Below are 27934 nucleotides of genomic sequence, written 5' to 3'. Positions count from 1 at the left end.
TTGGCTCCTCTTGGAGATCTTCTCAAGGCCCTCATGTTCCTTTTGAACTTGAATGGTTTCAATACTTCCCCCTCTCCTCAGGATCAAAGGTTCACACAAAGGAAAGGTTCTTCCAAGGTGTGGAAGGAAAAAGGCTCAAAGTGATTCAGTCACATTTCCTTTCTCTCCCTTTATGTTTTTGTATCACTTGTTTTTTTTACTTTCTTGTTTTTGAGTCAATCTAGTTTTATACTTTGTGTGTTTTCTTTCATGTTTTTGTTTGTTTGTTTTTAGTTTTTTTTTTTATTTTTTTTTTCATAAAAATAAAAATAAAAATTTGAAAAATCAGAAAAATACAAAAACAGTGTGTTTATGTATATTGGTACTTCTGTACCTTGGATGGCCATTGAAACAAATTTTCTAAACTTTGTATCTCTTGTAGCTTAGATGAGCATTTTAATGCATAATTAAGCAAGTGAGCTTTGTGGCTCGTATTCGTGATGCGTATGATTAAGTAATCTTTTACACTTAATACGTATATCACTCTTTTTGACAGGAAGGACTAGAAAATCCTAAGAGAGAGGCATAAATAACCATCTCACCACTAAAGCCCGCGAATCATGTATAACATCTATGTGCTTTGGCATAGCAAAATTGTGATGTTTTGGCTTACAAATTTGGGTATTTTCTTCTCTCTCTTATATGCCCATGCATGATATGTTCAAAAAGAAAATATACAAAGAATATAAAAGCAAAAAAGAATCAAAATGCTTTTAAAAATGGTTGCAAGCGTGTTTGTAGGAGATGTGGGAGTTATATGATGTACCTCAAAGGTGATAGACCCCATCAAACTCTTATGATTGTGTGTGAGTGTATTAGATTTTCTCATATCTCAAATCATCATAATATGAGAACCTTATGCACTTTTGCTATGTTTCACACACAACACACAAAATTCTTTGCTACTTCTGATACATGTGTAGGTACAATGTGATTTGGCCATCAGAAGGAATACATGTGTTAGTGTATGCTTACTAAACTATCTTAACTTGTTTTTGAAATACAAAATTAGTTAGACTCGTTTAGTGTGTGTGTGTGCTTTTGGATCTATGGATGCTATGCTTATATGTTAAGAGATGTCTTGAGAGCTTAACATGTTGATTGGATCTTTGGTTGAGTAGCTTGCTTGTTGCATTCATCTCTTTATGTTTTTCCTCCTTGAAAAACTCCATTTCTTCAAGCTCGACAGCTTCTCGATAGATCCTCGACAGATTCTCTTTCTATCGAGCCTTCTTTCTCTTTTCTCGATAGATCTCGATAGATTCTCAATCCATTGAGATTTCTGGGTTTCTTCTCAATAGATTCTCGACAGCTTCTTCAATCCATCAAGCCAAATTTCTAAGCATTCTGTCTGACCAATAGCTTCTCGACAAATCCTCGATCCATCGAGATCACTCTTTTGTTGTCGACAGATCCTTGATAGCACCTCGACAGATTCATTTCTGTCAAGATTTAGTGTTCGACAGATTCTCGATAAAAACCTCGATCTATTGAGATTCATTTTCTATATATAATTGAGGCGCGATTCAGATTTCACTTTCTATCATATCTCTCGACAGAAATCTCTCTCTCTCGATCCAATCTTCTCTCCCTTACTCAAATCTTCTCTCCAATCAAGTTTTCGGCCTAGTTCAAGCCTCATTCTTATGGTATGACCTCTACATCTTCTCTTTCTCATACATTTCATGCATTTAGACCTAGGTTTTGGGGTTTTTCAAAAATTTTGGGGTTTTTGAGTTTTTCATGAAATTTTTTGGTTGGGTTTTGTGAAATTGTTGATATATGATCATGCATTGCATTCTCATTGCATTATAACAATGTTTCATGCATATTAGATATGTGTGCTTGATTATTGTTGTGAGTGTTGATAGGTTTGGATTGGGTTTTACCCATGATGCTTTCATTTTTGCACGTCACATGTTCATGCATTTTTCATGCATACGTTCTTTCTTCTCTTTCCTATTCTGAACTTGTCTCTCTCTCTTTTTCTTTTTATCTCTCTCACATAGACTGTGTTATGGCACCCAAATAGAGAAAATCAACTCCAGCTTGGAACCCTCTTCATGATTTCGGGTCATCCTCTTCTGATCCTCTTGTTCCCTCTCATATTTGGTTCTGTGATGAGAAGGCCAAGATGGACTTCTTTGAGAACTTCTAAAATTGTGGCGTTCATCCAGAATGCCAGGTCATTCTGTTGGACTTCTTCGACACTGCACTACCTGAAGTCATTTGGACTCAGGGACGAAAGTCCCTTTGTGGGAAACTCGAGAGGTGTCTAGTTGTGTTCATATGGCATCGATACCTCCGTGCCTCATTTTGTTACCATAGTCTACGATACACGTATTGTAGTTACTTCGGATCTTATATCCGAGGTACTACACATTCCTAGGGTAGCACATCCTGACTACCTTGGCTATGATCGTCTACAGACTATGTCTAGAGACAAACTTATCTCTCACTTTTGTGAGACTCTTTCTATATGGGGTGGTAAGCTAAATACCCCATGCTTGGGCTTTGCCAAAGGCCCGAGATTCCATAACATGGTGATGACATTCACTCTCACTCCTTTGTCTCACTATAACTCCATCACTGAGCCTTGTACTCGTTTTTTTTTTTTTCTTTCCTTGATGGAGGATCTTTCCATTGACTTTCCCTCTCACCTCATCACATCTATCATAGATGTGTATCAGGATGCCAGTACTCATGATAAGAACATCTTTCCTTTGGCTATCACGCAAATCCTTCAACATTTTCACATTCCTATTCCTCTATCTCCTCTCTTTACCATCATGGGTGCCATATGTGCTTGTTTTGTCTAGCGGAGTGAGGCCCAACTTCAATTGAAGCGGCCACGAGTGGAGACCACTAATCCTACAGCTTTTGCTGTTCCATCTTCCTTGGCTCCTTCTCTTTCCCCGGTTGGTGGAGTGACCCTAGAGGCTCATGGCGCAGCTTTAGCGAATGGAGGCTTACTTTGGTGATTGTCTTGACTATCTCATAGATGAGACGTATCAGATGAATACCCAAGTCGGTCGTATTGCCATAGACAAGCTCGCATAGCTAGCTTTGCTCCTCCCTCTCCTTCTCCAAAGGCCTCGGTTGATGAGGATGCTGTTGATGATGATGATGCTAGCTCTTCCAGTGATGACGAGATGACGACCTCTAAGTGACTTGCCCTTTGTCATTCGTGACAAAAAGGGGGAGTAGTTTTGGTTTTGAGAGTCTTGTACTTGGGGGGAGAATTAGTATAGGACATTTTTGTTAAGGGGAGTGTGTATATATTTTTGAGGGATGCAGTGAGGTTTACATGTACTTTTATTTTCTTCTTTTTATATTAACCTCTTGTACACCAGTCTTGTGACCATTTATTTACATACATTGTACTTTCTTTTTATATATATGATGATGATGTATGTTTTACTTCACCTACTCTACATGTGTTGTTTCTTTTCTCTCTTTATACACATGTTTCTTTATGTATGCAATCTTTATTTCTGTTTCACACATGATTCGTTAATGAGTTTTGTTTAAATGTTTTAGAAAGACAGGTTGTGAAAGTCTATCATGCCATGAACTCCTTTCTTGCAAAGTTTTTCCAGAGTTTGTAGTAGGGATAGATTTATTATGTAATCCAGCAAGTGGTTATGAGTTTAGTGATTTAAGACTTCTCTCATGATTATTTGTTTTGTTGTGGCTTTATCATAGATTGCCAAGGAGGGAGATTGTTAGGGATATATTTTATGTAATTGGCTAATTCTTTGACAAAATGTACTTTACTTGTAATTGGGTAGATCTAGGATTGGTTTAAGAGTTCAAGAAACATGTTGCTCAAGTCAAGTGTTAAAACCATGAAGATCTGACCAAGAAACAAGTGAAGAAGAGCTGTTCATTAAAGCTTGACAGCAATCTCGGAAGAAAGACTTTTTTCAAGAATTACGAAATTAGAAATTCCAGATATGATTTTCAACCAATACTTATGTATTTGTTTAGATTTTTTTTTTCTCACAACCCTAGACACATATAAGGATTATTTTAAAGGCCATCACAAGAGATTGAGTGACCAAATGCAAAAAGTGGCCTAATTTATTATTCTTTCTGTAGAAGCTACTGTGTCTTTACGCCAAGGGTTTTACGACCATGGAGCTTCCTAATCTTCATTGTTGATGAACTGAAGAACTTTGCAACCAACAATCTTTTTCAAGTTGGGGTAAGGGTTCAACTGTAGGTTGGTATTTTGGGATAGGCCAAAGGGTTTGGTAAGATTCCTTATACTTGTAACCACTTATGATTGATAGTAGTGGATTCTCGGGAGTGGTGACTTTAAATTCACCTGATGGGGTTTTGCCTTGGTGGTTTTTGCCTTTCATAAGCAAATCACTTGTGTCAAATTTATTTTTTACTGTATTTAATTATTTAGTGATTTGTTTGTGCTACCACACCATTGCATGTAATTTGACTAATTAATTAACTTGGGTAATTAATTAATTTGCAAGGGGTCAATTCATTTTGCCCTATCACTTCTGCCTTTATTAGGCCCGTGGTGGGGCAACTTAATAATTGGACTTAGGTTGGGTTTTCTAAGAATATGGGAAAGAAATTTTGTAATGCAAGTTTAGATGTACTTTTCAATATTTTTAATAAGATGAATTCTAATTTGGCTTACTTTGATGTGTCTCATAATATTGAAATTATGCACTTAAATGATTCTAATGAATTTGAAAAAGAAATTAATAAACAATTGGAAAAGAAATTTGAACCTATGGAACCAACTTTTGAAACTCTCAATTTGGGTAATGATGAGAATCCACACTTAATTAAAATTGGCTCAACCCTAAATGAAAAAGAAGGAAAAGATCTCAAAGAGCTTTGCATAGAATTCCAAGAAGTGTTTGCATGGTCCTATGAAGATATTCCTGGCATTAATCTCAAGATAGCCCAACACCACATTGATACTTATGCTCATATGGTACCTGTTAAACAAAAATTGAGACATATGTGAATCAAATGGCTCCTTAAGATCAAGGAAGAAGTCACAAAACAACTGAAAGTAGGGTTCATCAAACCCATGCACCAAGCTAAGTGATTAGCCAATGTCGTGCCGTACCCAAAAAGGATGGAAAGGTAAGGATGTGTGTGGACTTTAGAGACCTAAACAAGGATTTCCCTAAGGACGACTTTTCCCTCCCTCATATAGATGTCTTAATGGATAATACTGCCAGTAGCTTTGATGTCTTTTATGGATGGATTTTCAAGATATAACCAAATCAAGATGGCTCCTAAAGACACGACTAAGACTAACTTCACCATAAAATGGGGAATCTATTGCTACACCGTGATGCCATTTAGGCTCAAGAATGCGGGTGCAACTTACCAAAGAATGGCTACAACTTTGTTACATGACATGATGCATAATGAGGTTGAGGTATATGTTGATGACATGATTATAATCCAAAGATAGAGAAGACCGTATAGTCAATTTGAGGAAGTTCTTTAAAAGGATTAAGGAGTATAGATTGATGTTGGATCGATAGAAATGTACCTATGGAGTAACTGCTGGGAATAGAAGTTGACCCATCAAAAATCAAGGCCATATTGGATATGCCTCCACCCAAGAGTGAGAAAGAGATAAGAGGATTCTTAGGACGATTATAATACATCAGCCGATTTATTGCCAAGCTTACCTCCACTTGTGAGTCGATCTTTAAGCTTTTGAGGAAGAATGAACCCCACGCATGGAACACTGAGTGCCAGAAAGCCTTTGGGCTCATTAAAGAATACCTTCTCCATTTGTCTATCGTAGTCCCCCTGAAGCATGGACAACCGTTACAACTCTACCTCTCTATCATAGGAGATGCGGTGTGAAGTATGCTTGCATAAGAGGATGATAAGAATAAGAGAGCCATTTACTGCCTAAGCAAGAGATTCCATGATTATGAGATTAGATATACACCCATAGAAAAGTCATGCTTTGCTCTCGTATGGGTTGTACAGAAGTTGAGATGCATCATCCTACCTTTCCAAGTATGGATAATATCTAGAATGGACCCATTAAAGTATTGATTTGAGAAGCCTGCCTTAAGTGGAAGGTGTGGAGATGGTTGATCCTATTGGCAAAATTTGATTTAAAGTATGTGGCAAGAAAAACTATAAAAGGAAGCGTAGTTTCAGATTTTGTGCCGAGAATCCCATTGAAGGAAAGGATGGTAAAAAGCATTTTCTAAACGAGGATATTTTAAACATCGAACTAGGGGCATGGAAGATGTATTTCGTTGGAGCCGTGAACCAATATGGGAATGGAATAGGAGTACTTTTGATCACCCCCAATGGATCTCATGTACCTTTGGTAGTCAAGTTGAACTTCGAGGAAACCAACAATATGATATGAGGCTTGTATTGCTGGAATGGAAGCTCTTCAAGAGTTAGGGGTAAAAGAGGCAGAAGTCTTTGGAGATTCGAAGCACATAAATTATGAAAGGTGAAGGAAAAGCACTTAAAACCTTATCAGCAATATTTGGAGAATTTAACCAAAACCTTCGATAAGATTGAATATACTATCATCCCTAGAGCTCAAAATCAATTTGCAAATGCCTTGGCTACCTTAGCCTTCATGGTTGAAATACCCAAGGGAGTATGGGCACAACCTTTAGAGATTGAACACAAGGAGGGGGGGGGGGGGGCGGGGGGCGGGGAGGGGGACAGAGTCTTCAATCATGGCTATAGAAGAAGGAGTTCCTTGGTATTATGACATCACAAAATTCCTAGAATTAGGGGCATATCCTGACGATGTCGAAAAGAGAGAATGTCATTCGATTAGGATGATGGCAATGCAATACATCCTATGTGGAGGTCAACTCTATAGGAGATCTCATGATGGTATACACCTTTAACGCTTAAAGAAAGAAGAAGCTGAAAGACTCATGGAAGAAGTCTATCAAGGAATTTGTGGTCCTCACATTAATGGGAGAATATTAGGAAAGAAGGTTCTAAGGATGAGGTATTATTGGAATACAATGGAAACCGATTGTGTGGATTTTGTGAAGATTTGGCATGATTGTCAAACACATGCAAACTTGAATCATGTGCTACCTAGTAAGCTATACAGCATGACCTTTCCTTGGCCTTTCTCAGTTTGGGGCATAGATGTGATTGGAAGGATATACCCTAAGGCTTTAAATGGGCACGAGTACATCCTAGTGACAATCAACTATTTTACTAAGTGGGTAGAGGTAGCCTCTTACTATATGCTTAAAGCCAAGCATATGGCTCGATTCATAGAGAATAACATCATTTGCCAATTTGGAGTACCGCAAGAAATCATCTTATATAATGGCTCCCACTTTGAGGGGGAAGTTCGAAAGATCATGGAGTTGTACAAAATTAAGCATCACAAGTCTTCACCATACCGACCATAAGCTAACGGAGCTGTAGAAGCAGCCAATAAGAACATAAAAAATGTACTAGCCAAGGTGGTAGAGACATACAAGGATTGGGGCGAGAAATTTCCATTTGCCTTATGGGGTTACAAAATTTCTATCCATGCATCGACTGGGGCAACCCCCTACTCTTTGGTTTATGGGAGTGAAGCGGTGCTTCCCATTGAAGTAGACATACAATCTTTAAGGGTGCTGATAGAAACCAAAGTCCAATTGGAGGATTGGATAAAAGAAAGATATGAATAGTTGACTTTGATAGATGAGAGAAGAGCTAGAGCACAAAACCATGCACAAGGTTATCAAAAGAGGATTGCTAGAGCATTTAACAAAAAGGTGAAACCTAGAAACTTAAGGAAGTAGACCTAGTCCTAAAGGTGCTTAGGGACGAGATTATTGATCCGAGAGGAAAGATGAGGGTAAGATGGTCTAGGCCTTTTATTATCAAGAAGATCATGTCAGGAGGTGCTACGAGAATCACAGATTTGGATGGGGAAGAGATACTTCACCCAATCAACATGGATAGGCTTTGGAAGTATAACATTTGAAACGAAAGAAAAAAGCTTGCTAGGCTGAAAACCCGAAAGGGCGGCCTAGGCAAAAATTAAGGCAAAGAACCCCGTTAGGTTGAAAACCTGAAAGGGCAATTATGGTAAAAGATAGGGAAAATGACCATGGGCATGGTAGAAATTCTTACAAGGACATCATGGACAAAAGTTACATGGCACAGAAAAATGAAAAAAATAAAGAAAGAAAAAAATAAAGACAATAAGCAAAGATAATAAAATGGTCGATTCTTTTATTGCTCAAATTAAAAGATAATAAATTGTTTCCATAGGATATTTGGAACATTCCAATCCTTTATTAAATTCAAAAGAAATGACATGAGAATCATAAAGTGCAGAAAAGTAAAATTTGGGGTATATCAAGGTAGTCAGTTGGTCCTTTTCCTTTTGTTGGACTTCTGATAATCTCTCTTCCATACGAAATGACCTTATGTCAGCAATTAGCCAAGCCTTGTAACCCAAGGTAGGATGAAGAAACCAAGGGAATTGGATGTCCTTAGCCACCATCCTCTTCAGCCAAGTCTCATGGATTCTACCCAAGACCCTCTTAGTGAAGACTGAAATGTGAAAGACACCATCATCATTTGGAACTCCTTGGCGATCATCAAATTGCCTTGCAATGCGGCCTATGGAGTAGTAAGAATAATGACAAAGCCCAATCAAAGGAACACAATTGTCCTTGAAGACATGATTAACCATGCCGATGATGCGCCATCATTTTACCACCCATTGAATCCCTGAAGGGGAGAGATGTCTCAGGAACTCAGTGAACTCATCAGGATCCATCTCCCTATCTTTGAGCTTATGGTCACGATAATGCTTTGGAAGATATTGAATAAGAGGGACAGAGGGAGGTTGAAGCAATTGAAGCCTCTCAAACAACCATATCTAAAAAAGAAGAAGATAAGGAATGAGAGAAAAAGAAAGCATAAGTGTTGAGTGGAAAAAGGAGAGATAAAAGAAAGAGAGAAAAATAATGAATACAGAGTCGATATAAGGAGCCTTAATGGGTTGAAAATCGCAAGGCAATCTATGCAAAAATTAGAGGAATCCCGCTAGGTTTAGAACCTTGGCAAAAGTTAGCGATCATACCTAAAGGAGGAGAGGACTCCTCGCAAAGAAAGTTACTTCCCCTCTATCAACAATATCCAAGTCGTTGAGAGTCTCGGCCAAGATCATGCCCACGAAACTTCCTACCTCTAGATTGATGATCACCAAAAGCATCCTTTGATCCACACAAGGTTTTTCATGCACCAAGAAATACCTCGCAAAAAGTCATAGATAGAAGGCATTGAGATAATGGGAGCATTGCGCCCCAACCATGGGAACATTCCGCTGAAAGAAGTACGTAAAAACCTTGTGGATGTTCAACTTGTTAAGCATGCACCACTTTTGAGCCGTGTTAAGAGAAATCCCTAATAGTTGCTGGACCATTGAATTGGAAGACATGACGAGTAAGGATCCAAAATTCAACAGCAGTACGAAGAAGAGGTTCATCTGCTTTGATTTGATGGTAGGGAAAGATGCAAGAAAGACTGAGAGGGGTGAGAGCATCCTTGTAACTAGGGCCAAGGTTCTTATTCCATGTTAAAATTGCTAAAAGAGTGAATTCTACCATTAGGAAGCCTTGAGAGGTGTTTTCTAAGCTTAGAACACATTTTGTAAGGGTTTTGAGGCCCCGAACGGCTATTTTATACATAAAAGAGGCAGCTAGGATTTTCTATCTCACGGCATGCGTACGCATGTTCAACACCTGCGTACACAATCCCATGTACATGCATGCATGGAAGAAGGCGGAGCTGACTTCCTTTTCCTATTTGGAGTGTGATTTATTCATCAAGGCTTCTCTCATGACTCCCATGACCTAAAGGACTACTCAAGGCACAATCAAGCTCAGATTTCAAGAATCAAGGACCAAGGAAAATAAAGTTGCATAAAATTATCCCCAGGAGTTGTAAATTAAGTACATGTCCCCAAGTAAAAGCAAAAATAAAAGATGATGTTCTTAAATACAACCCATTGTCTTAAATAAAATCCAAAAGGCAGAAATACATGCTAAATAAAAAAGAAAAGAAAAAGAAAAATATGTTTATGTGTTTGTGCCTATGTGTTTGAGCTGCAGGGTCATCATTGGTGGCGCCTTTTCCTCGACTGATAGCTAGGAGTGGTCTTTGAACCGCCACCACCACCATCACCATCATCATCATCATTATCACCATCGCCCGGGTAGGTAAATCCTCTAGGACCATAAATCTGTCTGGAATACTCAGTCACCTCCAGCTTGAGGTTCCCAGCAAGCCAAAAAAGCTCTTCATGCTCCTGTATAGTGGGCTGAATTTGAAAATAAGACAGTGTGAGGACAAGTGTTAGGAGAAGCAAGAAAAGAAAAGACAAGACAAGAATGAAAAAAGACTCACCGCACATGTACCCTCAAGAAAATGGTAGCCTATGACGTTTGTGTTACGTCCCACTACACGCTCTTAAGCGAAGCCTTCAGGACTATAGGCATAGATTGACTAGGGTAGATGGGGAGGGTCAATAAGACCACCAGCAACAAGGTTAGCCTGATATAAGTATCGCGTTTGGATATCACTATGTGCAAAAATACAAGAAAAGAAGAATGAAGGAAAAGGGAGAGAAAAAGATGCATACGTCCTGAATGAAGGTGGGCATGAGACGAGTCTCATTAAGCTCGTTATATCCATGTCATTCGTGAGACACTCATCATAAGGGATACCGACCCTTCATAGCTAGTCCTCGGCATTTATCATGGAAAGCGGGGCAAGCATGAACTGTAGAAGATCCAACGAGAACTATGGTACTTTCTCATCCACCAACTGGTAACATACCCTCTTTGGTCGATAGGACCACCAACAGCAAGGTTATCCTGATACGTGTTTGGATGTCACTATGTGCAGAAATACAAGAAAAGAAGAATGAAGGTAAATGGAGAGAAAAAGATGCATACCTCCTGAATGAAGGCGGGCGTGAGACAAGTCTCACTAAACTCGTCATACTCCATGTCATCTGTGAGACACTCATCATAAGGGATACTAGCCTTTCATAGCTAGTACTCAGCATCTATCATGGAAAGCGGGGCAAGCATGAACTGTAGAGGATCCAGTGAGAACTATGGTACTTTCTCATCCATTAACTAGCAGCATACCCTCTCTGGTTAATAGGATCACCAATAGCAAGGTCAGCCTGATATAAGCATTGCGTTTGGATATCACTATGTGTAGAAATACAAGAAAAGAAGAATGAAGGTAAATAGAGAGAAAAAGATGCATACATACTAAATGAAATGGGCATGAGATGAGTCTCACTAAACTCGTCGTACTCCATGTCATCCATGAGACCTCATCATAAGGGATACCGGCCCTTCATAGCTAGTACTCGGCATCTATCATGGAAAGCGGGGCAAGCATGAATTGTAGAGGATGCAACGAGACCTACGATACTTTCTCATCCACCAATTGGCAACATACCCTCTTTGCTAAATAAATAACCATCAGATTGACACCCTCGAAAGGCTGGATGATATCGAAAGTGATGATGGTGGCATCGTCCAAGTTTGGGTCCGCAACAGCAGAAGTGCCTGCCCACAGACTCTAAATGACCTGTGACCATGCATAGGGCTAGAAGGAAAGTCCTAAGAACATGTAAGAGAAAGTAACAAAAGATAATGGATGTTTGACTTACCTCCTCAGAAGAATGTCTGTCAAAGTGATTCCTAATTGAAGAGAAATTCCTTAGATCCACCTCCACTCCACAAGCAATAAGACTGTACTTTATGGCCCTGCGCTAAAAAGCGAAAACACAATTTGCAAGATGACAGTCTGTAAGATGAATGGGTATAGTTTGCAAGATACAGATATGTGTACAATTTGCAAAAGTGTGAAGCACAGTTTTTAAGCATAGATGACATGTGGATGAACATAATTACAAGAATGGAAAACATATACATTGTAAGTTAGGATGAGAGAACCAACCACAAGGAGCTTCGAAGACCCTACTAGCTGATGTAGAGTCCTTTTGCTGAGTGTGTCCAAAGATGAGTATAGGTAACCAAGACATGCCTAGTCCTAGTTGGCCTTTCGAGCCTCCTCGAAATCTCAAAAGAGGGACAGCCACCTCACAGACACCGTTTGCCCCCCATTGGCAAAGAGATACACACCCAGGATATACAACAAAAAGGCCTTAGCCATTCGGCCACAATCATTATGAGTCACCTAAGGGTGAGGCCTATAATCCATCTCAATGTCACCGTAACAGATTGTATCCATCAAGTACCTCCTCCCAAGCAAATCAATGCCCAGTTGCACACCCAAAGCACCCCAAAGTTGATGAGCGTCCTATCGCACCTAAGGCAGATCATCCAGTGAAAGTCATGGGAAGTCACCGTTATCTCCTGGTTAGCAATGTGGAAGGTCTGGGTAGTGTCCTGCCACCTTTTAGCCAAGCACTATACCAAAATGGCACTAGCAAAGGTCTCTGGCAATAAGCAGATGATAGGCTCAAAGCCCATAACATGTATGTAGTCCTTGGTCTCCTCGGTCATGATTCAGTACCATGAAGCAACATGGTTGGTGCTACCTCTACATGAGAAAGCGGGCAAGGCCTACAAAAAGATGAAAATAGAGCATTAAAATGACAATTGGATGAGAAAATAAGTCGAAAAGGAGTTAAAACAGGTAAAATAGGGTTTTTGGGGTGCTAGCTTTTGCACGCAAGCCTGCGTCTACATATGTAGGGATTCCACACACATACGAAGGTTGGATCATGTGTCTGTGTAAACTGAAGAACACAAATGCGAACGCATGAAGATAGCATGTGTGTGTATAAGTAATGTACGCGTATGCATGGATGCAAGCTGCATATGCAAGTCGATACCTGCGTATGCATGAGCACAGACAGAGAAGTGTTCTTCGACATTTTCAACCACATGTTGATCAAAAATCATCCTAAACATGTTCCTACCCCTCCAAAAGTGTCAGGATTTCATCTAGACCCACCCCACAGCAAAACCCAAGCATTTATATGTCCAAACACATATTACAATGGAAGATCTAAACAAAACTAAAAAATGAGAAAAAACTTGAAAAACTTACCAATCTGATCCTTGCATTCTTTGATTTTGCATGATCCCGTGGGTCAACGAGGGAGGCTTATTCAGCCTCACAGCCCCATTCCAGCAGGTGAGGTTGAACACATCGTCGGAAAGCATGTAGGAACTTTTCTGGGACTTGGGAGCCCTGGAGATGAAAGAGTTTGGGAGAGAAAGAAAGTTGTGGATGAGAGATTGTGAGAGGGAAAGGTCAGAGTGCAGAAATGAGAGAGAGGCAGAAAGTATTTGTAGAGAGGAAATGTGGAAGCTAAAGAGGTAGAGAGAAAATGAAAGGGTGAAAAAGGTGAAGAGGAATGAGAAGAAAAAGAAACAGTTGGTAGCTATTGGAAAAATTTGAAGAGGCGGGAATGCATCTAGTGGCTAAACTACATGTAATTTAGGCCCACCCACTAAACTACCTGTAGTTTAGTATAAAAAATAAATAAATTAAATATCCCCAATGGGTTCCCGGAAGGTAGAAAGTGCAAAAGAAAATTCAAGAATACACTTGAAAATTCAAAAATACCCTCGTTTAGGTAAAAAAACACAAGGACCCCAAAAACATCCCCCAATGGATTGGAAGCAACAACAGCATCCCTCAATGGATCAGAAATTGCTTAAGAAACTCCCTTGTGAGTTAAAACCATCAACCAAATCCCTAGTAAAGTACAGTGTCATGAAAGGACTCTCCCGCAGGTCTAAGGTACAAAGGCAACCCCTTAAAGAGTTGTGAAGAAAATTGCCCTATGGAGTTGATAAAACCCCCTCGTGAGTGGAATCAACACAAGTTCCCCAGTGAGTCGTGAAAAATAAGAAGAAGATTTTTCCCTAGTAGACTACACCCTATCAAAGACTTCCTCATAGGTCAAAGTCACTAGCAAACTCCTTAGCGAGTTATTTTATCCCCAGCACACTACACCATCAATGACTTACTCGTAGGTCAAAATTACCAAAAAGGCTCTGTGGGTCACCAATACACTCATCAGCAAATAATTCTCCCTAGTGGATCTTTCACCAAGGACTTCCCCGTAAGTCAAAAAACTAAGAACTTGTGCATATATCCTCCAAGAATTGAATATGTTGGCATGGATACTATACCAGTCAGAAGAAAAGAATACATAACTTGTGCACATAACCTCCAGGAATTGAATATGCAGGCATATATCCCATACGAGTCAGAACATAAATTATAGAATTTGTGCACATATCCTCCGAGATTTGAAAATGCAGGCACAGAGCCTATGCAAGCCAAAATTTGTGAACATATCCCAAGGGAATTGAATATGTAGGCACACTAGAAGAGGTAGAGACCAAGGTCACCTCGAGGAAAGAGCCTCTCCAAAACAAGTAGAGATAGAGATGGAAGGCAAAAGGTGCAAACCACCCGGAGAAGTTTGAGGTCAGAGCCCTAGATGGACACCACATATAAGTATCCTTTTAATCTCGTAAGAGTGCCTTATTTGTTTGGTTGATGGTTGTGGCTATTGGCTATGTTTGTTTTTCTTTTTAATGACTCTAGGATAGTAAGTCACTAGCCTTTTGCTTGCAATTGGCAAAACAAGTTATGGGATAGTGAACCTGTCATTGCTCATTTCCTGAGCAACAAAGGTAGGAATTTAGACATAAAAGTCCCATGCAACTCTGCAGAGTTGCACCTTGCCCCATGTATATGTGTTGTGTGCCGTGTACGTGGGTTGGGCCTGAGTCGTATGTCGAAACAAAATTTTTTGTCTCTTATTCTTTTGATTCCATCAGCAGAGCTCACAAATAAAAAAAAAGGGGCATCTTTACACACCACATTTTATAACCCTTACGACTCAGGTCCCCATTTCCCAATAATGGTAAAACTCTAAAGCCCAAGGTTGGTTTAGGCCCAATTAGACTTAATTTAACTTAAGGAAGGTTTTTATGAAAGATATAACTCTTTTATGAGCTAAACGAATCTATTTTTAGAAAAGAAGGCCACATAAACCCTAGGGCATGCGTACGCAGACACGCATATGCATATACATGCTCCAGATCCATGTACGCAAGCTTCATGCATGCGTACAAATACACGGGCATGTGTACACATGCTAGGGTTCTAGAAACTATGAAAGGAAGGTTTTCTGCATTAAAGCTAAGGTTTGGAATGAATCCTACATCATCTAGGAGCCGTTCCAAACTCCCATTTTCTTAACATAAAAAGCCATACATGGTACCTTGTCAAAACACATAGAAAATCCTAAGGGAAAACCTAAGATTCACTAGAAATAGTAAATCAAAAAAGGAGTTTTTCACAAAACATCCTCAAGTCAATTTTCTTTTAATTGGGACCTTTTGTGGTCTGGATCTTCGAGTTTTGAAGTTTGCTAATCAATTTTGTTTGGTTGTGAATAGATTTGACTAAAGAGAACTGTCAAAATCAAGCTAAGAAGCTTTTTGTTTGATGTATATGTTCTAAACCTTCTTCTCTTCTTTTCTCATTTTAATTTCTATTTTCTTTGCTTTTCTTGCTTTTATTATTTTATAATATGCCTGTTTAGTTTAGTTTCCCTTTGCTTTATGGTTATTTTAGCATGTTAAGTTGTTAGGTTTATCATTTTAAGTTTTTGCTTTGTTTTACTAGGTTAGGGTTTCTGGGTGTGTATGCGTATGCATGATCTCTACATGCACATGCATACTCGAAGTATGCGTATGCATACAATGAGGCTGCATACGTAGGCCCTATGTATGTGTATGCGTACTCAAGCCCATAACCCTAATTCAAACTTTTCTACTTCTGTTCCTTTATTCTGTTTATGCAATATACTTCTATCTTGCCTTGTTTTATGCTTCTCAATCCTTTGTTTCTCTATTTTTAAGTGTTTGTTTATTCTTCAGAAGTTAGATTAGGGTTACCTTTCAATTAAATCATTGATATACCATGAACATACATTCACATGATCATGAATTGATGTGTAAGTGTTATCATGCAATGAGGTAAGGCATGGATTCACATGTACATGCATTTGATTGGGAAATGATATTGTTTAGGTTTGATGAATATGATGAACATGATTGTTTGATGCTTTGATACTATGCTTAGATGCTTGGATATATTTGATGTTAATATCTTGCTGCCATGTCTATGTTTCTGCCCTTGGGTGTTTGTTTGTTTGCTACCTTGAATGAGATATGTGATGTGCAATGCCATGATAGCTGTATGCTAGGGTTTGGGATGAATATGTCATTTTGTATGCTTAGATGTATGTTAGTGTGTGTGTGAGTTTAAGATGCAATACTACACATGCCTTTAATGAGATTAAGACGTAAGACAAAATGAGTGGAAGTTGACCCACGAGTCAAGCAGTCTTGGGTACCTAACACCTTCCCAAGTCGTACCTTAACTCCGAACCCATACTTTGGTAGTAAGATCAGTCATTTCACATAAATGCGCTATATACATGGTTCCTAAGCCATAAAACTAGGTGGTGACTCCATTTTATTTCTCTGCCCTAGTCCACTCAGTCGAGGCATACTGCCCCCTCCAAAAAGCGTTGCCCCGACAGACATATTGCGGCAGTTTCAAACCAATGTGTTAGGTATTTCAATTGATGTACCTATTGCGACGGTTCAAAACTACCGTAATAGGTCCTATCTTTTTTCTTTTTTTCTTTTTAATAATTGTTTTAGAATTTTTATCTATTACGGAGGTTTCAAACCACTATAATATGTCCTAGCTTTTTAAACCTTGTTTTGGAATTCGGGCCTGTTGTGGTGCACAATAGAACTGATACTTTAGACCTCGAAATTGCTGGTATAGACCATACCTATTGTGTCATTTAGAAAAGTGCCGCTATAAGCCTTGGTGTGTAGTAGCAGTTACTAAAAGTGTTGCTATAGGACTTTTTTTTTTTTTTTTGGTAGTGAATGTGTTGGGAAATTTAGACCCTGGTTGATAAAATTAACAAGTTTTAAACCCAAGTTGTTAATTAGATTTATTATGAATAAATCTCATTAAAACAAACAAACATTAATGTCATGTCATTATCATGCACAGCAGAACAGTAAATAAGATAAGATATGATGACCCAGGAAAACTAATGAAACAAACTAGTTTCACAGTAAAAAACCTGGGGGAAAAAATCTTCCCGAAAAGCAATTCACTATGGTAAAGAGAAGTTTCAGATCTAGTACAAAACCTTTGTCCCTAGACTTTACAATCCCCATAAATGAACTTACAGCAGAAACCTTCTACCGCTTCAGAACCTCTAAACTCTCTAGTATATGAACGCCACCAATGATGCACGGATCCCAGTACGTGACTAACTCCTTTGCACGAATCCCAGTATGTGACTAACTCCCAACAACTTGAAGAAGACGTTGTTGGATGCAAAATTCTTCACTTCATCATCAAAAGACGCAGTAACTTCTTACAGAGAGAATAAAGCACTAGGTCACTTTCTACATATGTTCAGCATGTATGACGGCCTTTAAAATAAGCCTTATATATGTCTAGGGTTATGAGAAAAGAAACCCTACACATATATGTTAGCATGAGCCAAAAATCAGATTTTGTAGATCTCGACAGATTCAGCTTCTGTCAAGCTTTTATCGAGATTCTTTATTAAGTCTCGATAGATACTGTTTCTATCGAGGTATCTGTCGAGTTTTAATGAAAAAATTTTCTTCACTTGTTTCTTGGTCCAATTTTCATGGCTTTAATACTTGGCTTGAACAACATATTTCTTGAAGTACTAACCTATCCTAGATCTACCCAATTACAAGTAAAGTGCATTTTATCAAAAGATTAGCCAATTACATAAAATATGTCCTTAACAATCTCCCCCTTTGGCAATCCATGACGAAACCACAATAAAACAAATAATCATGAGAGAAGTCTTGAATCACTAAACTCATAACCACTTGTTGTATTACAAAATAAATCTATCCCTACTACAAATTCTTGAAAAACTTTGTAAAAGGAGAGTTCATAGCAAGATAGAATTTCACAAGCTGTCTTTCTGAAACACTTAAACAAAACTCATCAAGGCATTATGTGTGAAACATAAATAAAGATTGCGTACATAAAGAAACATGCGTATAAAGATAGAGAAGAAACAACACATGTAAAGATAGGTGAAGAAGACATACATCATATATATTGAAGATAAGCACAATGTATGTAAAAATGGTCACAAAACTGGTGTATAAGAAGCTAAAAGAAGCTCCTAAAACAACAAGGAGGTAAACACTCCCCCTAACAAGATGAAACACAACTCCCCCTTACAAAGACATGTATTTCTCCCCCTAACATGTAGAATCTTAAAAAGAAACCACATTTACTCCCCCTTTTTGTCATGATTGACAAAGGATACAAGAAACTATAAAACTTCACCCGAGAAACATAAAGATGATAAAGAGAAAAATGCAAAACATGTGAAAAATAATGCATACAAAAGGGTCTTGACAGATCAAGAAGCTGTCGAGCTTCTATCAAGATGAAACCCAGAAATCTTGATGGATTGAGAATCTGTCGAGAATGTATTGAGCAGATAGACAACATAGAAATTTGTCTCAATGGATCAACCTAGGTGTCGAGAAGCTATCAAGGCCAAACCTAGAAAAATTGATGGATCGAGAATCAGTCGAGGATCTATCGAGATCACAAGATGAAGGCTTGATAGAAATGATATCTGTCGAGGATGTGTCGAGGAGCTATTGAGCTTGAAGAAAAGAGGTTTTTCAAGAAGGGAAAAATACATAGAGATGAATGCAACGACCAAGCTATTCAAACAAGCATCCAAGCAACATGTTAAGCACTCAAACCGCATCTCAACTCTAGATGCAAAGCATTCCTAGATCCACAAACACACTAAAAAAGTTTATCCAATTTTACATTTCAAAAACAAGTTCAGAAAGTTTAGCAAGTATATATTAACACATGTATCTCTTGTGATGGCCAAATCACATTGTACTTGCACATGTATCAAGAGTAGCAAAGAATTTGTGTGTTGTGTGTGAAACAAAGCAAAAGTGCTTAAATGTCTCATATTATGAAGATTTGATATTTGAGAACATCTAATACACCCACACACAATCATAACGGATTGATGGCGACTATCACCTTTAAAATACATCCTATAACTCTTACATCTCCTAGAAATACGCTTGCAATCATATTAAAATCATTTTGATCTTTTTGCTTTTATTCTTTGCATATTTTCTTTTTTAACATATCTTGCATGGGCATATAAGAGAGAAAAGAAATACCCAATTATGCCGAAGCACACAGATGTTATACATGATTGCATGGCGGGTTTTAGTGGTGAGATGGTTATTTATGCATTTCTCTTAGGATTTTCTAGTTCTTCCTATCAAAAAGAGTGATGTGAGTATGAGATATAAGAGACAATCTTAATTGTACCCATCACAAACATGAGCCACAAAGCTTACTTGCTTAGTTGTGCATTGAGATACTCATCTAAGTTACAAGAGATACAAAGTTTAGAAAACTTTGTTTCAATGGCCATCCAAGGTACACAAGTACCAACATATGCAAACACACACTATTTTTGTATTTTTTTTTTTCACTTTTTATTTTGAAAAACAAACAAAAACAGACAAATAACATGAAAGCATGAAGATAGATGTAGATGCATGAAAGCATGACCCAAAAAATAGATAAGAAATCAAGCAAGAGAGTCCTACTTTAGATAGAAAGAATTAAAGTAGAGGACAAATAGAAAAGACAATTAAGTCTTAGACTCCTTTCTCACCCATACAGCACGAGTCTTTGGCTGTGAAGATGAAAAGGCACGTGTCCTAGTATGTTTACTAAAGAACATAGAAGAATTATAATTCTCCTGAAATTGAGTTAAAAAGCTCAAAACTTTTAATAACTCTCCAAACAAAGGTGTTGTTCCTTGAGAGGAAACCTGTGACCATTTGGACACTTGCTTTTGAGGATACAACTTAAAGCAATTAGGATGAATGTGTCCAGAAACACCACAATGGTGACAAACATGAGAAATTTTAGGACTACTAGACTTCCTAGAGTGAGGTCTAACAAAGGATTTAGAATTAGATAAATTAGTTATGGATTTCATACCTTTATCACATTTCTCAGATTGGGGCACAAAGACAGTCTTTGATCCAAAAGCTGTGGAAGAGGAGGGGTCGGAGGAAACAACATATCCTAAGCCAGTCTTATCGGAACTAGGCTTTTGAGCACTCAATACCTCATCAAGCTTTGCACTAGACATCCTCTCTATTTGAGTTCTAGCTTGACTAAGATTTACCTCAAGATTCTTGACCTTCTCTTCTAATGAGGTCTTCTCCACAACAAGAGTCTCAACTAACCTTATAGTCTCATCTAGTTTGACTAACAATTTAGCTTTTTTAATTTTTACCTTATTAAGCTTTTTTCTACAAAGATGAGAAGCCTTTTCAAATTTTATAAATTCAGTGCATAGCTTATCATAGGCTTCCAGAAGGGTCAACTTCTTGGGTACTTCATCATCAGAAGAATCCTCACTGTCACTAGCACTCTTCACAATCACCTTATTGGTTGTGGCAGCAAAAGTCATAAAGTGACCACATTCATCCACATACTCATCCAAAGAGTCATTCTCAATATTACTCAAGGTAGCAACAACCCTTTATCTTTTGACTTCTTGGTATTTTCCTTCATAAGGTAGTTTGGGCACTCTATCCTCATATGACTAAAACCTTTACACTCATCCCACTAGATGAGGAGTTTCTCATTCTTGCCCTTCCTAAAGGATTCAGATTTCTTAGGGTCTTTGTTCTTATCCTTTTTCCTATATTGGAGAAGCTTAATAATCTCATTAGCTATGAAGGTTAAATCTTCATCCTCATCCTCATCTTCATCTTCATCTTCAAAGTCATCACTTCTTCCTCTATACCCTTAAGAGCCATGTTCCTACTCTTTCCACCTTTTCCCATTTTACCTAATCCCATCTCATAGGTTTGAAAGTTCCCTACAAGCTCAGTCAAAGTCAGTGATCTTGACATGAAATCTTTCAGATAAGGACTTAAGGATTTTCCAAACAATTTTGGATTCTGCTATAGATTCTCCAAGGTTGAAGGCAAAATTCACAATATCCTTGAGTTTAGCATAGAACTCATGAAAGGTCTCATCCTCCTCCATCCTTATTTCTTCAAAACTACTAGTGAGTTTTTGAAACTTCATAGTCTTTACTGGCTTGGTACCTTCATAGGTGGTCTCAAGAATGGTCCATACTTCCTTGGCAACTTCTGTAGATGATATTTTCTTGAATTCCTCATTGGTCACCCCACAAAACAAAGCATTCAAATCCCTACTATTGAAATTTGTTGCTTTGATTGTTGCTTCATCCCAATCCACTGGGGCTTCCTTTGGCTTAATCTAGCCAACTTCAACAGCTTGCCATACTTTTTCACCTAGAGCCTGAAAAAAAACTTTCATACGAATTTTCCAGTACGCATAAGTAGTGCCATAAGATAAAGGAGGAATCAAAAGAGATTGTCCACGATCCATGACAACGGGGGTCAAGGATCACACTTAGGAAATTAATCCAATCAAAGTGTACCTGCTTTGATATCACTTGTTGGGACATTTAGATCCCGATTGATAGAATTAACAAGTCTTAAACCCAAGAACATCAATATCATATTAATATCATGCACAACAGAATAGTAAATAAGACAAGATATGATGATCTAGGAAAACTAATGAAACAAACTAGTTTAACATTAAAAAACCTGGGGGAAACCTTCCCGAAAAGCAATTCACTATAATAAAGAGAATTTTCAGATCTAGTACAAAATCTTTGTCCCTAAACTCTACAATCCCCGTAGATAAACTTATAGAAGAAACCTTCTACCACTTCAAAACCTCTGAACTCTCTAGTATATGAATGCCACCAATGATGCATGGATCCCATTATGTGACTAACTCTTTTGCACAAATCCTAGTATGTGACTAACTCCCAGCAACTTGAAGAAGATGTTGTTGGATGCAAAGTTCTTCACTTCATCAACAATGAAAATCAAGAAGTACTTGGTTATAAAACCCTAAAGTGCAAAAGATGCAGCAACTTCTTGCAGAGAGAATAAGGCACTAGGTCACTTTCTACATATGTTCTCCATGTATGACGGCCTTTAAAATAAGCCTTATATATGTATAGGGTTGTGAGAAAAGAAACCCTACATATATATGTTAGAATGAGCTAAAAATCTGATCTGGAAAATCTAATTTCGTAGATCTTGACAGATTCAGCTTCTGTTGAGCTTTTGTCGAGTTTTCTTCATTAAGTCTCGATAGATACTGTTTCTGTCGAGCTTTAACGAACAGTTTTTCTTCACTTGTTTTTTGATCCAATCTTTATGGCTTTAATACTTGGCTTGAATAACATATTTCTTGAAGTATTAAACCCATCCTAGATCTACCTAATTACAAGTAAAGTGCATTTTGTCAAAGGATTAGCTAATTACATAAAATATTTCCTTAACAAAATGGACCTATGCCAGTGCTTTCAAGAGCTTTAGTGGTGACTTTGACTAGGCTTGGGTTTTGTGTGTGTGTGTGTGTGTAGTGCTAATCAAAGATAGAAATCTCTTTCTCTTCCCCTTTTTCTTTTTCATCCTCCTTACATTTTCTCTTCTCTTCCTTTCCCATCCTCGCTAACAAACAATACTTAAAAGTGTTTTTTTATTTTATAAGTTTCACACCGGTTTTCTTTTTTTGCAATTAATTAAATATTTAAAAAAAATTATGAGTTAATTATAATTAGAATTTAATAGAGTTGAATTGTACTTTTTTAGTCTTAAGATAAACAAGTTTATTTAAGTAAGTAAAATTCCCACATTTCAAATTATGATTAGAAAAAGAATATAAGACGATTATTCTATTAACCAATCCTAGACAATATAGTGTAATGAAATGGTTATTAAGCCAAGTTGTGCTCTTGCATAAACTATAAAATAGTTATTTGGGGAAAATGACATTATCATTATGTTCCTTTAATATTCCAATTATTTTCTACTTTCTCGATGGAGTAAAGAGTGGGGTTCTTTGTTCTTTTTCTTTTTTTAAAATAAATAAAGGATAATGTTGTTGTTATTATTATTATTATTATTATTTTGTTTATTAAGAAAAGAAGTAAGTGGCTTTCAATTCGGAGCCAGACACGCAGAATTAAGCAAATCGATCACTCCCACTGCGGAGCAATCTATAGTGCATGACTATATAGTTAGTTTGCACTAAGCAGCAAGCAACTACAAGCGGTCCATAAAAAATGTGACCAATTCGGTGGCCATTGTGCATCTCCACGACATTATAACATCATGAGTGTTTTGTTTACTTTACAGGACTCTTTGTACCAAATATTTGTAGATAGATACAACTCCTCTGTCGACATTTTTATTTATTTCATCTTGATTTTTGGAAAAAATAATTCAAGCACATGTAATTTTTAATGTACAAATTACAATCCTTGAGCTTGACTCACTGAGGTGAAAGGGGGTGGAAAGGCAAGGCATATGACCATTACAAAGACAAAATTGATCGAGTTGGTAGCAGTTGTAAAAGCTCACAACTCCAATGTGAATAATTTCACTTTGTACTTGATGGAGAAAATTGGGTTAGCTTTATATTTTAAATTAATATATAGACTTTTTAGATTTTGTTATCAACAAGGATAGAGTTTTCTGTCAATGGATTATCAAGAGGCCAGATGTAAAGATTCTTTTTTTTTTTTTAAATCTTTTTCGGCCGTTGTCTGCAACAAATAATTGATTTTAATTAACATCTCTTCGTACAAATCATGGTAATTATACTAGAATTGACCTCTCTTTTGTTATTTATCCACAATACAACACAATTATTTAAGAAATAACTGAATTGGGACAAGTGTTGTAATTGCACAAGCTAAAAAGCATTTAACACATTCTAAGTTTAAGGCCACTTCTAAGTTCGAGCTGCAGGATTAGCAGCATGTTGTAATTATTTCTCTAAAAAAAAAAAGATATACACTATCGAATATTACAATTGACTAGTAGAATATTAAGTGTTGTCTATGGAATTAACAACATTACAATATTAATTACTGTTAGGACATATGTGATTCACTTGTTAGGAACATATGTCATTATTTTATGTAATTGGCTAATCCTTTGACAAAACGCACTTTACTTGTATTTGGGTAGATCTAGGATGTGTTTAATACTTCAAGAAACATGTTGTTCAAGTCTAGTATTAAAACCATGAAGATTAGACCAAGAAACAAGTGAAGAAAAATTGTTCATTAAAGCTGGACAGATAGCTCGACACTTGTGGACAAATAGCTATCTATTGAGATTTAATGAATGAAGCTCAACAAATTCTCGATCGATCGAGGTATCTATCGAGGTTGCGGGAATTCAAATTTCCAGATCTGATTTTCGGCCCATGTTTATGTATTTGTGTAGGGTTTCTTTTCTCACAACCCTAGACATATATAAGGCTTATTTTAGAGGCCGTCACATAAGAGAATACAAGGAGAACATATGCAAAAGATGATCGATGCCTTATTTTCTCTTAAAGAAGCTACTGCGTCTTTGCACCATAAGGTTTTTGTAACCAATTGCTTCTTGATCTTCATTGTTAATGAAGTGAAGAACTTTGCAGCCAACAATCTTCTTCTAGTTGGTAATTAAATCGCGTACTAGGATCCGCGCAATTGGTTAGTCATGTACTGGGATTCATGCAACAAAAAGGGTGGCGTTCATATATTGAAGAGTTCAGAGGTTTTGAAACGGTAGAAGATTTATGCTGTGAGTTCATCTATGGGGAATGTAGAGTCTAGGGACAAAGATTTTGTACTATATCTGAAACTTCTCTTTACTATAATAGATTACTTTTTGGGAAGGTTTCCCCCCAGGTTTTTGAAACTAGTTTGTTTTATTGGTTTTCTTGGGTCATCATATCTTGTCTTATTTATTTTTCCACTGCATAATTTTGACATGATATTGATATTTGTTTGTTTTAACAAGTTTTATTCATACTAAATCTAATTAACAACTTGAGTTTAAAACTCGTTAATTCTTTCAACTGGGGTCTAAATTTCCCAACAATTACGAAGAAGTAAATGGCGTCGTAACCAACAGACTACAACAGTCAAAAGAACAAACACGAGCCAATTAATGACCTGAAGGATGTTACTTTGACAGTTAAAAAAGAGTTATAAAGAGGCTTCCAACGGCTATACAAAGAAAGGCTATACAGAAACCATCACCCACCAAGAGAAAGGCATGCACACCAAAATAACTACAATCCCTTCCTTCCCACTTTCAGCATAAAAAGCTAGGATTGAGATCGGGTGCAATAACCGAACTAGGATTGCACCGTGCAATTAACCATGATGTGTGAGATAGAGGTGAAAAAATAGAGTGTAAAAGTGAAATGGTAAAAAGATGAGGGCTAAAAAAATTTACTTAAGGGTTGAGATTAAAAGTGACTTTTGCAATTTTTAATCTCAACCGTTGATGTCCTATTGCATGGTGCAATAGTCCTAGCTATTGTACCAGATCTCAATCCCAAAAGCTATACTAAGAAACTTTCTGACTGAATCATCGAAGGATCTTTAGTTGACACCACTCCAATATAATTTCCTTTTTTTTTTCTTTTTCTTTTTTTTGTAGGAATCATTACCTCGTCCAGTTAGCAGACAAGATCATCGGCCGATGACCATTTTTGGCATCATAAACAATGATGTCATGTACCTTTTTTGTCATTAACTATTGCATTTTTAGAGTTAATCCACCTAAAATGACATTACTTTTTTTGTCATTCAAAGTGATATCCTTTCTGGTGGATTAATAGCAAGATTTTAATGGACATTAACAAAAGGGGCACATTAACACATAATAATAATAATAATTGAATGGTATAATTGATGTTTGATGTGAGATATTTTATGTAAGTCGTTACTTCAAATATTATTTTCATTTTGCAAATATAGTATAACTAGTTGCTAACCTGTGCCATGTACGAAAACCTACCTATTTGTGAGGTAAACTAAAATAATTTTTAAAAAAATCTTAAATTGATTAAGAAACTACACCATTGCATGATTTTCTCTTATATGACTTCAATTTGTGTTACAATTTGACGAAGAAGTCATTGCTTAAATGTGCAATGGCTTACAAAAAATTTGTCATTAATATTGTTGGGAAATTTAGACCCCGGTTGATAGAATTAACATGTTTTAAACCCAAGTTATTAATTAGATTTATCATGAATAAACCTTATTAAAACAAACAAAAATCAATATCATGTTAATATCATGCACAAGGGAATAGTAAATAAGACCAGATATGATGACTTAGGAAAATCAATGAAACAAACTAGTTTCACAATAAAAAACCTGAGGGGAGACCTTCTCGAAACATAATTCACTATAGTAAAGATAAGTTTCAGATCTAATACAAAACTTTTGTCCCTAGACTCTACAATCCCCGTAGATGAACTTACAGCAAAAACCTTCTATTGCTTCAGAACCTTTAAACTCTTCAATATATGAACGCCACCCTTTTGCACGGATCCCAGTACATGACTAACTCCAGTAACTTGAAAATATTGTTGGCTGCAAAGTTCTTCACTTCATCAACAATGAAGATCAAAAAGTACTTGGTTACAAAACCTTAAGGCGCAAAAGATGCAGTAACTTCTTGCAGAGAGAATAAAGCACTAGGTCACTTTCTGCATATGTTCTCCATGTATAACGGCCTTTAAAATAAGCCTTATATATGTCTAGGGTTATGGGAAAAGAAACCCTACACATACATGTTAGCTAGGGCCAAAATTAGATATGGAAGTTTTGATTTCATAAATCTCGATAGATTCAGCTTTTATCGAGATTCTGTCGAGTTTCATTCTTAAATCTCGACATATACTGTTTCTGTTGAGGTATCTATCGAGCTTTAATGAACAACTTTTCTTCACTTGTTTCTTGGTCCAATCTTCTTGACTTTAATACTTGACTTGAACTCTTGTTTCTTGAAGTACTAAACCCATCCTAAATCTACCCAATTACAAATAAAGTATATTTTGTCAAAAGATTAGCTAATTACATAAAATATGTCCTTGACATATACACATTACCAAACATTCTCAAGTAATTCTCACTCATCTTTTCATTAATGCAAACCACCTAGAAAATACTTTAGGTCATGCATTCTTATAAATTTTTACGGATTTTAAAAAAAGAAAAAAAAATTCCGTATTCATCACTTCATCACTCTCTTAATTTGTACATTACCAAATCAGGATTGTCTTCAGGAATATTCTTGACAAAACGTAATTTAGCATTATCATAGGAGATGAAGAGCCACTCAAACGGAAAAGTGCTTTAGGCCCCATATAAGTGCGTTTAAAAAAAAAAGTTTTGTACTAAGAAAAAAAGAAAAGAAATTTAACCCTAAAATATCAAAAGAAGATCTCATACCTCTACTCAGCTTAAAAAAAAATATTGGGGTTTACATTGCTTTTATAGTGTTTGTGATTAACCTCTCAAATTTGGAGATAAATTATCAACGTTTGAGTTTGAGCTTAAATTGAACTTGTTAGAGAGATAGAGTTTCACTCCTTTTTAAGTTTGGACCTTGGTTGTTGATGTCAAAGATTAGTCCTCCTCAGGTTGAAGTTGATATTGTTAATTAAAAAAGTTAAATAATTTTGTTTTAAAAAATGATAATGATGTGGCAAGCTCTGGAGAGGTCAATAAAAAGTCAAAGGCTTCAGTTTTATATATATACTAGTTACTAACCCGTGCAATGCACGAGATTAT

The sequence above is a fragment of the Quercus lobata genome, chromosome 4, assembly GCF_001633185.2.
Source record: "Quercus lobata isolate SW786 chromosome 4, ValleyOak3.0 Primary Assembly, whole genome shotgun sequence".
Taxonomy (NCBI): domain Eukaryota; kingdom Viridiplantae; phylum Streptophyta; class Magnoliopsida; order Fagales; family Fagaceae; genus Quercus; species Quercus lobata.
This window is presented reverse-complemented; position numbering follows the sequence as displayed.